The sequence below is a fragment of the Equus asinus genome, chromosome 22, assembly GCF_041296235.1.
Source record: "Equus asinus isolate D_3611 breed Donkey chromosome 22, EquAss-T2T_v2, whole genome shotgun sequence".
Lineage (NCBI taxonomy): Eukaryota > Metazoa > Chordata > Mammalia > Perissodactyla > Equidae > Equus > Equus asinus.
The window spans coordinates 11167204-11182508 of NC_091811.1; positions in this window are offsets into that span (position 1 = coordinate 11167204).

Below are 15305 nucleotides of genomic sequence, written 5' to 3' on the forward strand. Positions count from 1 at the left end.
AGGCCCCAGGCCATGGTCCTCACATTTTACTTCAGAATAAACTCACCCAAATTTTCATTTATAGGTTGGTTATGGATTATTTTCGCCAACACATGCATATTAATAATCTCTTTTCATAACTATATTTTCTGGAGTAATGATGTTTTTACCACTATTATTATGTTCTTTGAGGGTAGTAATGGACCTTCTTTCTGTTTGGTATTATTTCTATATTTATACTATGATTCTAGACAAACATTCTGAAGGGAGAGTAACCATTTTTTGAAAGCTCCACCTAGAATGTTGTCTAAGCAAAGATGCTGATGGTCAGGTCAGGGATATTGATACTGAGTGTCTGTATCTTAGATGTTAATGGTTTCTGATAGGGTTTCCAGTTATCCAGTATTATGATATTATCACTATGTCTTATTATCATGCCTCCATAGAGTGTCATTTGTGCTACAGATATGTGTGGCCTCATTCTACTAATAGCATACAAGGGACTAAGATCGTCAGAGAGGAAATTGCCCCAAGAGCAGACGCTGAAGCAAGGATTTGAGTATATCATGTTTATTTGGTAGACGATACCAGAAAGCAAAAATGAGGGAATGTGGAATATGAGACCAAGAAGAGAGAAAGTTAATGAAGTGTGCAATAAAATATAGATTACTGCTGTAAGCAACTAAGGGTCCATCACTTGAGATTGTGGGGGCCTGGAATTGGCCACCCCAAGATATGTCTCTTTGGCATGAGGCTTTGAGGCTGGTCACTTTGCAGACAGGAAAACAACTGAAAAGTAGAATTTACTTGCCCTTTGTTAGGAGACATTTACATTGTAAAGGAAATCTCCATCTGTAAAGATAGCTCCCTCTCTACCAGGAAGAAGGGGAGATGACTTTATCTCTAGAAACTCTTAATCAATACCAAAGGCAAGGACTTAAATCTGCATTTGTTTACTGTGCTTGTGTGGTAATCTCCCATGATTGACTCCCCCTCCACCCCCAACATCCTCCTTTGTCATTACCTGAAGATGATATTTAAGGTGGGGGCTTCAGCCATTTTGGCGAGCTGCTCAGCTTGCCTGACCTCTCCCATGTATACATATTATAAAGCTTTGTTTAATTTTCTCCTGCTATTCTGTCCCATGTGAATTTAATTCATTCTCCAGGCAGACGAACCCAGAGAGGGTAGAGGAAATGTCTTCCTCCCCTGCAACATGCTTTGGAGTATCCCTCAGAACACTTCTACACTTCTAGGAATTGTTTTAAAGAAGACTAGGAAAGCTTCGGTGCTTATCCATTCATTCTTGTCCCTTACTGGTTGAGTACTGCTCCTTGACACATGAAATCTCACGCAATTCCAAGCTGACTTGCATATGGTCTGAGCAAGCTCTCAAGACACTCTGCCCTGAGGAAAAAGAAGTGAAATGCGAGGCTGCCAGCATGCCAAGAAAAGTCTACGATGACTGTAGGCCAAGTCAGAGGTGGCCCAAAGTAATAAGGGATAGGGAGACAGAGGTGTCTGCTACATGATGTTTCCAATAGTAATATGATGGCAAAGCCAAAATAATATAAAAAACTTTTAATTGTCTAATCTGTCTATGACACCACAATAATAGCATGTCTTTGTCCCTACTGTCTTTGTGTTAAATTTGTTTTCATTTGGATAGTGAGGCTAAAGGCTTGAAAGGATCTCCTAACATATTTATAGTGGGGGCAAAACCAAGTTTAAGATCAGTGCAATTAAAGGGACAAGGAAGATGAATCCTTGGAAGAGTTGTTAGCCAGGTACATATATTTGTGGACTTGCCACACCTTAAACACTTCACCATTCAAGGCATATGTTTTCCCTTTCATCTTTCATGATGAAGCTAAGGGCAGCAAGGGAATCTGTTGCTTTTTATGTCATAAATTGCACATACCACATGTGAATAGGCGATATTACTTTTGAAGGATGGGACGAGGAGGGTAGGAGACCTTCCCATACACAGTTCCCAGTTATATGACACAGGTAAAACACAAACCATGTCACTCAGCTCATAGAATTTTGCCCACGTGTTTGAGAATCTAGCATAATGGGATATAATTATAATGAAGAAGTATAGTTTTTAAAAGTCTTCAAGGATCATAAAAAGCCACATAATAGTGGTTTGGGGGTTGGCATTGAATCCCACAGCCAGTGAGTATAATTCTGCACATCTTAAGTTACAAAATTTTAGTATTTGCTAAGTAGGATTGGCCAAACAGTACATTTTGTCAGATTCCAAAGTTGTCATTAGAAAAGATTTATATTGATTTTATATCATTCACTGATACTACTTTTTTGCAGAGTTAGTCTTCTTTTATGGACATAATGCAGTGTATTTTGCACAATAATGAATGGGAACACATATAAGCACTCATGGCCTTGTTAGCTGTATTGGGTGAGAGAAGTATGGGGTTTTTGTCCTATTTTATAATTTTAAAATAATAGGTGCACATATTTCTGCTGATGCTAACTCACCCAAAGACTTCTGAGCCTGACACATTTTTAAAACCAATCCAGGTTCTCCTTTCTTTTGTCCTCCCTCTTTCCTTCTCTCATCCTTTGAATGGGAAGACAATGTTCTCAATGTGACCAACCTGTTTTCTCAGTTGAAACTATTTGCAACAACTTTTAGAATGCTTACTGGTGATTGGGTGTTTGTATTTGGATAGAAGCACACCCTTGGGCTTCAGAGACTTGCTCCAAATCCTGGGGCAGCTCTGGGATTGTGCTCCCTTCATATAGCAGTGCTGTTGTTCTGATTCCCTGTTTCTTTCCAGTCTGTGCTTGCATAGGGGTGATGAGAGGAGGAGCACATGAAGCATCAGTTGCCTTTCGGAGGAACCCCAGGGATTAGTAAAATTACAACATGGCAGTGTTGGGATGAAGTTGGCCAAACTGTATTATGGAATATTCCTTCCTTTGGGTATAACTTTTTGTAGCTTATGGAATTGGACTTTGCCATTTTCCTTGTTTGGTTGCTGATAATGAATGTTTATTTTTACTTTTTTGTAAATATTTTATTAATACTGTGAATAGATTTTTGGATAAATTTTGCAAGCTAGAATTAATCTGCCAAATTAATCTTGAATCTCTCTCCTGATTATCTTGAGATTTCTAGGTGGTTTTTTTTAAGATTTTTTTTTTTCCTTTTTCTCCCCAAAGCCCCCCAGTACATAGTTGTATATTCTTTGTTGTGAGTCCTTCTAGTTGTGGCATGTGGGATGCTGCCTCAGCGTGGTTTGATGAGCAGTGCCATGTCCACGCCCAGGACTCGAACCAACGAAACACTGGGCCTCCTACAGCGGAGCATGCGAACTTAACCACTCAGCCATGGGGCCAGCCCCATTTCTGGGGTTTTTAAGGAACATCCAGAGGTTCTAGTTTTTAAGGCTATGAGTTTAAACATTTTCTCAGGACAATAAGTTCTTGATCAGTCTAGGATTTATATTTATATGGATGAACTAAACATTCAATTTCATCATCTTCTATAGGGATAATCATTTTCTCCAGCTTTTATTGAATAGACCATTTTTGCTTCACTGTCCTAACATGCCACCTCAGTCATACACCACAGTTCTATGCAATCATGGGTCTTAGATTTCTGAGTTCTCTATTCTGTTCCATTGATGTTTGCCTGTTCTTGTGCCAACGCCACATTGTCTCAATGACTCTAGCATTGTAAGTTTTAATATCTGGTACTTCATATCCTTTCAAAAGTGTCTTGCTTATTCTTTATAATTTGCACTTTCTAAAAATATTTTAGATCAGTGTCAAGTCCTCAAAATCCCCTAGTGAGATTTTTATTGGAAAAGCTTTGAGCAAATAGATTCATTTGAGCAGAATCAACATTTTTGTAACACCAAGCTGTGTAATCCAGGAACATAGTATTTCCAACAATTTATTTAGGACTTCTACAATGTTTATCAATAAACTTGTAATTTTTCTCCTTTTAAGAGTAGATTCAGTCTAGTTTTCAAGATAGTCTATCAAGTTATGGAATTTCCCTTTTGTTCTTAATTTTTATTGTTTTCGTCCCATCTAAATGGTATTACTTCTTCATCTATTCAAATGCTCATATTTTTCCTCTAATTCAGTCTGATAGTGTGGTAAATTATATTTATAGATTTTTCAATATTAAATCATCTAGCCAAACATGGGATCAACCCGGTTTGAACATAACGCACTGTAATTCTTCTGCATTTTTAAAATTGATATTAAAGTTATGTTAGCTTTGGTTAGGATATTTATATCCATAAATGAAATGATAGGCCCAAATACATTTTTTTATCATATCTTTTTATTTTTAATCAGGAATTTGCTAGTATCCTGAGTTGTAGGATGGTCCGCATTTTTTAAACTCTGGAAGAGTTTGCAATAAGTATTGATGAATTTTTCCATGAAAGTTTAGAAGCACCTGTCTGTAAAACAATCTGAAGAGGAAAGGAGTTGGGGAAGTAGAGGTAAAGAAAATGCAATCTTTATGTTAAATTGTGTTAGTTCAAAACATTTGATATATTCTTGACAAAAGATGAAATAAAGGTATAAGAATAGTATTCAAGGGGCTGGCCCCGTGGCCGAGTGGTTAAGTTCGCGCGCTCCGCTGCAGGCGGCCCAGTGTTTCGTTAGTTCGAATCCTGGGCGCGGACATGGCACTGCTCATCAAACCACGCTGAGGCAGTGTCCCACATGCCACAACTAGAAGAACCCACAATGAAGAATACACAACTATGTACCGGGGGGCTTTGGGGAGAAAAAGGAAAAAATAAAAAATCTTTAAAAAAAAAAAAAAAAGAATAGTATTCAAATTAAAATGTGATGCATGTACTCCATTTCTGTCAATGACATATCCTATTGGCTTTATGTGAATCAAATAATTATCTGTCCTGTTCATGTACATTGAAACAAGTAAAATTTGAGTGAATTTCAAATGAGTCATGCAATATCTTGTTTCCCTTTTCCTCATCACTTTCTTTATCTTTCCTCCTTATCCTTCATGCAATGATATTGTTTGCCAGCCCCTGAGGCATTTGAGACAACATTCTCTAGAGTGATACTGCTCTTTGTCGGACAAGTATATTCATAGTAGTTTACTAGATGATTTTAGGTGGTACATTAAGAAATGTCGTTATAATTTTTTCTAGTCTTAAAATGTATTATAAAAATATAACTATAATATTAAATCCATAATTTCAGAGATGTTAGTGCTAAGATCAAAACAAATATGGGAAGGACCACTAATCATTCTTCCTCTGATTTAATAAACTATACATGCAGGTCTTAATTGATACGCAACATAGCAAAAATCAGAAACTTCAAAAATCAGCACACAAGTGCTGAAGTTTCAGGTACACTCTTCCAGAGGAAATAAAAAAGTTATTTATAAGCATTAGAGTGGGCATGTTGGGGACTTTGCAAGGTAGCTAAATCATTTTCTATCATTACAAAAAATAATTAAGCAATGTTCAAAACTCATAAAAAAGAGTGGAATGAGAATATAATTTTTAAAAAATGGATAGTGGAATGAGAATACCATCCAGCTATGTGGAGTCATAATGAAGAGAAGTAAATGAAAGTCTATGAAATGAATTAATTATGATTTTCTTTGGAGATTGGGACCGAAGTGGCAGGGGTAAGAAACAAAGAGCTATTACTATTTCTTATAATTTCTTCTAAAATTTTATATGCTTTAACTAATTCAATGCATTTTAAATGAAAAATATTTTTGAACAAATATCAGGGTTCCCATTCTAGTCCAAAGGTTTCTAATGATACATTGTTGACAGAACCATAAAAGGACTGTATATATCTTGTAGTGATAACTACCATGTGACATAAAAATAAAATGGCTACTACTTAACAAGTGATAGCTCCTGAAACCCAACAACTCTTCTGATAGTTCTTCCCACAGTAATTTTCCATAATGCCCTGGATGGACACACAAAATCTCAGTGTTAAAAGAATTTATTCTCATGGGAATCACAGATCACCCTGAGCAGCAGGCTCCGTTATCTGGGCTCTTCCTCATCTACATGGTCTCAGTGGTGGGCAACTTGCACATGATCATCCTCACCAAGATGGCCTCCAGGCTACAAACACCCTTGAACGTTTTTCTCAGATACCTGGCTTTCATTGCTCTTGGTTATTCAACAGCTGTGAGACCCAAAATGTTTGTGAATTTTGTAGCTAATCAAAACACAATCCCTGATAATTGGTACTACAAAGCTAGCTTTCTTCACCTTGTTCATCACTGGTGAACTTTTTATTCTGTCAGCAATGTCCTATGATGACTATGTGGCCGTATGTAACCCTCTGCTCTACACAGTAGTCATATCACAAAGGGTAGGCTGGGTGATGGTGGGCGTCTGCTGTCTCTACAGTGTCTTTCTCTCTCTGATAACCACCATAAAGATTTTTATGTCATCTTTCTGAGGCCATAATGTCATTAGTCATTTATATTGTGACAGTCTTTCCTTGTTAACTTTGCTGTGCTCAAGCACACATGAAATTGAGTTGATAATACAGATCTTTTGAGTGTTTAATTTGTTTTCACTTCTTCTGATGGTCCTTGCATCCTCCATTATGATCCGTAAGGCCAGCCTCAGGATGAACTCTGCAGAGGCCAAGCACAAGGCCTTCTCCACCTTTGTATCTCACCAGAGAGGGATAGTTGTATTATATGTGGCTCTATTCTTTATGTGTGTGCAGCCCAAGTCCAGTCATTCCTTTGATATTGATAAAATGGTCTCTGTATTTTAGACTTTGGTAATACTCGTGCTGAATTCCATGATCTACAGTTTGAGGAATGATGAGGTAAAAAATGCCCTACAGGGGGGCGGGCCTGGTGGCACAGCAGTTAAGTTCGCACATTCCACTTCTCAGCAGGCGGCCCAGGGTTCGCCAGTTCGGATCCCAGCTGCGGCCATGGCACCACTTGGCAAAAGCCATACTGTGGGCAGCGTAAACCAGGGCGAGGATTGTCAGAGGATAAGTAGTGATTATATTCCATAATTTTTTAAATATCAGTAATAGTTTTTCATGTTTACGTGAGTTGTAAAAGGCTTTAAAAAGTTTAAGAATTTAAAAAGAATAGAAAGTCTAATTCCAGAGCTCATCTTAAGGTATGCGTAATACCATTTTCTGCTTCCAGCGAATCCAGAGTAGTACAGACTGGACTTAACGTTCCATTAAAACAAGAAAAACGTACAACAAAACAAAACAAAAACAAAGACAAGATGTAAGAAAAAATAATATTCAAACCGTTGTTATCAGGCATTGAAGGACAGTTTCCCTAAGAGACAAAGAACCAATGAGGTGAGTCCTATGATTGCCCCCACTTTCCTAAGAGAATTTCCAAGCTGTGCTGCCAGAAGGGAAAACCCAAGCAAAGCCTAGAAGAATCCTTAAGCTGAAGAGACAGAGTTGAGAGTCCAGTGAGACCAAGGTAGCCAGAGCTTGCAAGACGGAGTGCCAAAGATAAGAAGCTGCGTGGAGAAAGGACACTGGATCTCTGCAGAGAATCCCCCTCACTCACTCAATAGATGGCTGATCAGCGAATGCAGGCGGAAACCATCCAAGGCTGAAGAAAGAATCCTCTGAAAGGAGTAAAGACAGCAGCGCCCAGAACTCAAAGAGGCGGGAATTGTGCCAATTTGTTACCTAGAGAGGAGAAAAACTCATACTCCCGGGACTTTAGGTAGAGCACTCGAGAAGTTCTTACTCCAGTAAAGGAGGATAACTAATGCTAAACTGAACACTGCTCTGGACCCACCTAAGAAATTATAAAACAATATCTGAAAGGATTAGACTATTTCCAAATAACTATCCCAGAACAAAGCTCAAGAATATTTGTAAAACATAAAATTATCCAGCATTCACCAAAATAAAATGCAAAATGTATGAGATACATTTTACAATTATCGGGCATACAAAAGACAGAGAAACATGATCCATAATAACAGAATAACTAATCAATCAAAACTGACCAAAAAACTCACAGATATGTTTGAAATATCAAACAAGGACAAAAAAATGGTTATTGTAATTGTATATCGTATTTTCAGAAAGGTAAGTAGAGACATGAAGGGTCTTAAAAAAAAAGAAACTGAACTTCTGGAAATAAAATGTACCATGTTCAAGATGAAAGATGCATGGGGTTGTATTCATGCAGATTAGATATTACAGAAGAAAAGGTTAGTGAACCTGTAAATACAGCAATAGGAAGTATCCAAAATGAAACTCAGAGTGAAAAAATTAAAAAAATGAAAAAAGTAAAAATAAGCTTGGAAGACAACTTCAAACAGCCAAATATACATTTGATGGAACTCCCCAAAAAAGAGGGGCATTAAGTTATTCAAAAATATGTAGGTTAAAATGTTAAATATGGTAAAGATTTAAAACTCTCAAATTTAAGAGGATTAATAAATCCCAGATACAAGAAACATGCAGACAACTGCTTGAAGGCACACCATAATCGAATTCCTCAAAGCCAGTGATTAAAAAAACCCTTAAGCAGTTAATAAAAAGGGTACATTGTGTACAGAGGGACAAAGAGAATAATGTCATGTTTGTCATCAGAATCAGTGCAGGTAAGAAGTCATTGCAGAAACATCATTAAAGCACTGAAACGAAAATAGAACTGTCAACCTGGAATTCTGTCCCCAGAGAAAAAGAACTTTTAGAAAGGAACGCAAAGTAAAGACTTTTCAGATGTACGAATGCTCTGAGAATCCATCGCCAGCAGACTGCACTGTAAGAAATGATCAAGGAAGCCCTCAGTCAGAAGGAAAGTGATACCAGATGGAAACATTAATTGAGACAAACGAATGAACAGCGCCAGAACTAATAGCTGCATATAGGATTTCTAATAATTTGAATCTCCTAGATGATTATTTAAAAATAATAAAAGTATATAATGAAATTGTATAAAGGACATGATGGGAGTGGTTAAATGTTAAGTTCCTATTTTATAAGTGAAGGTGTATGATTACACTTGAACAAGTAAAATACTTTACTAAGTACTCTAAAGCAAGCACTAAAATAACAATAAAAAGGTCATAGCTTTTCAGTTCACAATAAAAATATAGAACAGAAAAAAGGAAAAATAGCGCAAAAAGGGGACAAATAGAAAGTGAACAACAGTGTGATAGACAAACCTAATGATATTGGTAATCATAATACTAAAATCTCAAGGAATCTACAAAAAACCTTAGACCTAAAAGGTGAGTTCAGCAAGGTAACAGGATGCAAGATCAACAAGCAAAGATCATTCAGGTTTCTACAAACCAACAATGAAACAGAAATAAAAAACACAACAACCACCCCCAAGGACAAGGAACACTTAGGTAGAAACTAACAAAATATGTATAGGATCCGTTTGCCAAAAAGTACAACACGCTGAATAAAGAAATCAAAGATCTAAACAAATGGGAGACATTTTTGCTTTTATAGATTAGAAGACTAAATATGGTAAAGGTATCAATTTCTGCCAAAGTGATCTATGGGTTTAATGAAAATCCAAATGCTATCTCAGCGATATTTGGACATTTGGAATTTTTGGACATTAGGAGACTTTGAAGTGCCCAGTTTCATGGCAATGGTACAACGTACGCATGTTCAGTTTCAGTGGAATCTGTCAGAAAGAAGATATAATTTTCTTAAACAGTATAGGTTTACACAATAATAATCTGATAACACAGATAGTAGACAATGAAAAGATAACTTGACGCTTCCCATAGAACTCTAAAGCTGGTGCGAGAAACCCCACTACCTGCCCTCATCTTACAGGAAGTCAGCGCTTACCGATGTGATTTGTTTTCTTTAGCTTTTTGTCGTTGCGCCTAAACAAGATTTATGTTGCTTCTTATTCCATTGATTTAAAACATCTTTTCCTACCAGTAGTTCAGTATTTCTGACATTAAAAAGCATGGACATGGGGTCAGGATATGATCTCAGAAGCTCACAAGCTTATAAGCAACGTCTTATGTAAGAAAGTGGGGATTTCCTGTAAACACATTTATACTTTAATGTTTTAAATGCTGTATTTTTCTGTTTGCTCTCTTAGGGCTCACTCAGACTCCTGACACTGCTATTTTCCCCACAGCCAAGATCAATTCTCTTTCTTTCTTTCTTTTCTTTCCTTTTTTAAAGGAAGCATAGGTGCAATTTTGTGCCTGCCATCCTCATTTTACTCTAGTATTACTCTGGTATTTCTTGTAATTGGTGTGTTGTTAGGGATGTTTATATCCATCTTCATTTATGTCCACATGAAATGTTATATCATAGTATGGAAGAATCCTTTGTGGCCTTAATGTGCAGGCAGACTTAACATAACATCATAGAATCCATATGTATATATTCAATACACAAATGTATTGTGTATTTTATCTTGTTAGCATGATGTTGTATAATACAGTGATTTTAAATATTTTTTCTGTAGAGAATCTCTTTATCTAAAGGGAATGTTTATGAAAGTTGATTATATAAAGCCTATTCCAATGATCTCACTTTCTCTCAATTTGCTCAATTTCCTAGTGCTAGCCTAGGTTCCTCCATGACAAAATGTACCTTAGTGTTACAAACAACTTAGTACATGTCAGTTAAAATGAAAACGCATCTGGGGAAATGCATTAGGTTTTAGGTAAATTTTCATCAAATATTTTGAATAAGGTAGGAGATAAATTATCCAATATGACAGCACATTGATGCTCCAGTTGTAATCACGGAGTTAGGTCATGGCAGGCGCACTGGGGACAGTTACCTGGATAGCACACTGCTCCATCTCCGCATCGTCATTCCTCTGACAGAGGAGTGAACTCACACAGGAAGAATTTACACTCACATATGTAAAGATAATCCATTTAAGGTAACGTACTGTCTCCAGTTAAAAAAATAACAAACGCACACAGTAGCCCATATGTACTTGATATTTGTGGGATATTTCCAGGTACCATAAACACACTGAGACATTTAATTTTCACTTATCTTCCCACAACCCTTCAAGAAACTGTTGATTTTGCTGATGTGTATGGAGATTAAGAAAACTTACACTTGCCCAAAGTACTCTTTTGTATATACCACAAATCCAGGTATAGCAGAGACTCTCTCAACCTGTGTATATTTCCCTATATAAAGATATGTAATCTCTGATCTTTTACAATTTTCCTATTTATACACCGCCTCTATACAACTCTATAGGTTGTGTGTTAGTTCTTTCATCCTGTACCTCTTGTAGACATAACTACTTCCATAGGAATATGACTTAAAGTAGGGGCTTTTAACGAAGTCAGAGAACCCAGGGCAAGTGTTACATACAAAGTAAAAGAAGCCACAGGGAACGTTACAGAGGAAGTCAGAGACGCCCCGGGGAGTGTTACACACAATGTCAGAGACGACAGGGGGAGTGTGAAAAATGAAGTCAGAGATGCTATCAGGGAGTGTTATGCACGAAGTCAAAGACAGGAGGGGGAACGTTACACACAAAGTCAGAGACAACATGGCAAGTGCTACACAAAAAGTCAGAGAAGCCAAGGGAGTGTGATACAAGAAATCAGAGATGACAGGAGGATTGTGACACATGAAGTCAGAGACAACAGGGGGCGTGTTCCACATGAAGTCAGAGATGCCAAGGACAGTGTTAGAAATGAAGTGAGAGACACCAGTGGGGGGGTTAGGCACAAAGCCAAAGTCACCAGGTGGACTTTTACACACGAAAAAAAGACAACTGGTGGAGGATGACGCTCGAATTCAGAGATCACCGGTGGAGTGTGACACACGAAGTCAGAGACGACATGTGCAGTGTTACCAAGAAGTCAGGGTCACCAGGTGGAGTGTTACACATGATGTCAGAGAAGCCAGGGGGAGTATTACACACAAAGTCAGAGATGCCAGGTGGATTGTTACAAACAAAGTCAGACACCAGGGGGAGTGTTACACATGAAGTCAAGACACTAGTGGGAGAGTGACATACAATGTGGGAGACGAGAGGGAATGGGACACAGGAAGTCAGAGATGCCATGGGGGAGAGTTACACACAAAGTCAAAGACACCAGGGGGAGTATAATACATAAAAACAGTTACACCACGTGGAGTGTTACACACAAAGTCAGAGACACCAGGAAGAGTGTTACACACGAAGTCACAGAGACCAGGGGGAGCATTACATAGGAAGTCAAGAGATGCCACGGGGGATTGTTACGCACAAAGTCAAAGATAGCAGGGGGAGTGTTCTGCAGGATGTCAGAGACACCAGGGGTAGTGTTAAACAAGAAGTCAGAGATGACAGTGGGAGCATGACGCACCAAGTCAGAGATGCCACAGGGTGTGTTGCACACTGAGTCAAAGACATCAGGTTGAGTGTAACCCACAATGTCAGAGACAACAGGGGTAGTGTTATGCATGAAGTCAGAGACAACAGGGGGACTGTGACAGAGGAAGTGAAAGATGATGGGGAGTGTTACACACGAAGTCAGAGAAGACAGGTAAAGTGTGAAACACAAAGTCAGAAATGCCACGGGATACTGTTATGAATGAAGTCAAAGGCACCAGAGGAGTGTTACGAAGTCAGACTCGAAAAGGGGAGTGTTATGCAAGACGTCCAAGACGCCACAGGGAGTGTTACAAATGAAGTCAGAGATGCAAGGGGGAGTGTTACGAATTCAGAGACACCAAGGGGAGTCTTGTGCACAAAGTCAAACACACCAGGGAGAGTGTTACACACAAAGTCAGAGAGACCAGGGGGAGTCTTACTCACAAAGTCACAGACGGCACAGGGATGTGTTACACACGAGGTCAGAGACACCAGGGGGAGAGTTACACACGGTCAGAGACAACAGGGGGATTGTGACACAGGAAGTCAGAGAAACAACTGGGGAGTGTTATGCACGAAGTCAAAGACAACAAAGAGAGTGTTACACACGAAGTCAGAGACGCCACGTGCAGTGTGACAGACGAAGTCAGAGATGCAACAGAGAGAGTTACACACGAAGTCACAACTGCCAGGGGCACTGTGACACATGAAGTCAGAGACGACAGGTAGACTGTGACACTCGAAGTCAGAGACACGTCAGGGAATGTTTCAAACCCAGTCAGAGATGCCAAGGATTGTATTATATATGAGGTCCATGATGCCAGTGGCAGTGTTTCACAAAAAGTGATAGACGTCAGGGGGAGTGTGACACACGAAGTTATAGATGCCACGTGGACTGTGACACATAGGCAGACATGACAGGGGGAAGGTTATGCACGAATTCAGATACGACATGGAGAGTATGAAACACGAAGTCACAGACGACATGTGGAGTGTGATTCACAAAGTCAGAGACCACAGCTGAAGTGTGAAATACGAAGTCAGAGACGCCAGGAGGTGTGTGCCACATGAAGCCATAGACGAACGTTCAACTGTGACACATGAAGTCAGAGACAACATGGAGAATGCTACACACGATGTGAGACAAGCTTAGGGGAGTGTTACACACAAAGTCGGAGATGCCACTGGGAACCATAAGAACAAAGTTATAGACGGCAGGGAGAGTGTAACACAAGAAGACAGAGACACAATGGCAAGAGTGACACATGATGTTGGAGACTACAGGTAGAGTGTTAAACTCGAAGTCGGAGAGGCCAGGGGGAGTGTTACACACAAAGTCAGAGAGAGCACGTGGGATGTTACACACGACATCAGAGACTCCAGGGGGACTCTGACACACGAAGTCAGAGATGCCAATGTGATTGTTACACACAAAGTCAGAGACACCACAGGAGAGTGTTATACATGACATTGGAGACACCAGGGGAAGTGTTATACAGGAAGTCAGAGACACCAGGGGGAGTTTTATGAACGAAGTCACAGACTACAGAGGGAGTGTTACACATGAATCAGAGACGCCAAGGGGGAGCACTACACACGAAGGCAGAGAGGCCAGGAGGAGTGTGACACATGAAGTCAGAGATGACAGGGGGAGGGTTACAAACGAAGTCAGAGAGATGATGTGGAGTGTGACACACAAAATCAGAGATGTCAGGGGGAGTGTTACACAGGAAGTCAGAAACGCCACATGCAGTGTTACACACGAAGTAAGAGACAGCAGGGGGAGTATTAGACAGGAAGTCCTAGACGCCAGTTGCAGTGTGACACACGATGTACCAGATGACAGGGGGAATTCAGAGATTACAGGGGCAGTGTGAAACATGAAGTCAAAGATGCTATGGGGAGTGTGATACACGAAGACAGAGATGCCACATAGGAGAGTTACACATGAATTCAGAAACTGCAGGGAAAGTGTTACACATGAAGTCAGAGAAGCCACGTGGAATGTTACACACAAAGTCAAAGACAACAGTGGGCATGTTCCACAAGGAACAAGAGATGCTCGGGGGGAGTGTTACACACAAAGTTATAGATGGCAGGGGCAGTGTGATGCATGAAGTCAGAGACACAAGGGGCGTGTGGCACACGAATTCGGAGATGCCACTGGGTGTGTGACACATGAAGTCAGAAACGCCATGGGGAATATGATACACGAAGTCAGGGATGCCAGGCAGAATGTGACACAAGAAGTCAGAGCCGCCTCGGGGAGTGTTAGACATGAAGTCTGAGATGCCAGGGCGAGTGTGACACAGGAAGGCAGAAACACCAGGGGTAATGTTACACAGGAAGTCAGAGACACGAGGGAGTGTGTGACACATGAAGTCAGAGATGCCACAGTGAGTGTTAGAGAATAAGTCAGAGATGCCAGTGGGAGTGTGACAAACAAAGTCAGAGATGCCAATGGGTGTGTTGCACATGAAGTCAGAGACACCAGGGGAAGTGTGACACATGAAGTCAGAGATTCCAGGGGAAGTGTTAATCACGAAGTGAGAGATGTCATCGGGGAGATTTAAGTATGAAGTTAAACACACCACAGGGAGTGTTATAATCGAAGTCAGAGAGACCAGGGGAGTGTTACACACGAAGTCAAAAGCCACATGTAGTGTTACACAGGAATTCAGAGATGAAAAGGGCACCATTACACGGCAAGTCAGAGACACTATGCACGAAGCCCATCATACCATGGGGTGTGTGACACACGAAGACAGAGAACACATGTGAAGTGTGAAACAGGAAGTCAAGGATGCCATGGGGAGTGTAACACACACAAAGTCAGAGATGCCAAGGGAAGTGTGACACATGAAGTCAGAGATGTCAAGTGGAGTGTCACACACAAATTCAGAGAAGAAAAGGGGTGTGTTACACATGATGTCACAGACGCCAGGGGGTGTTAGACACATGAAGTCAGGGACACATGAAGTCAGAGAAGCAACGG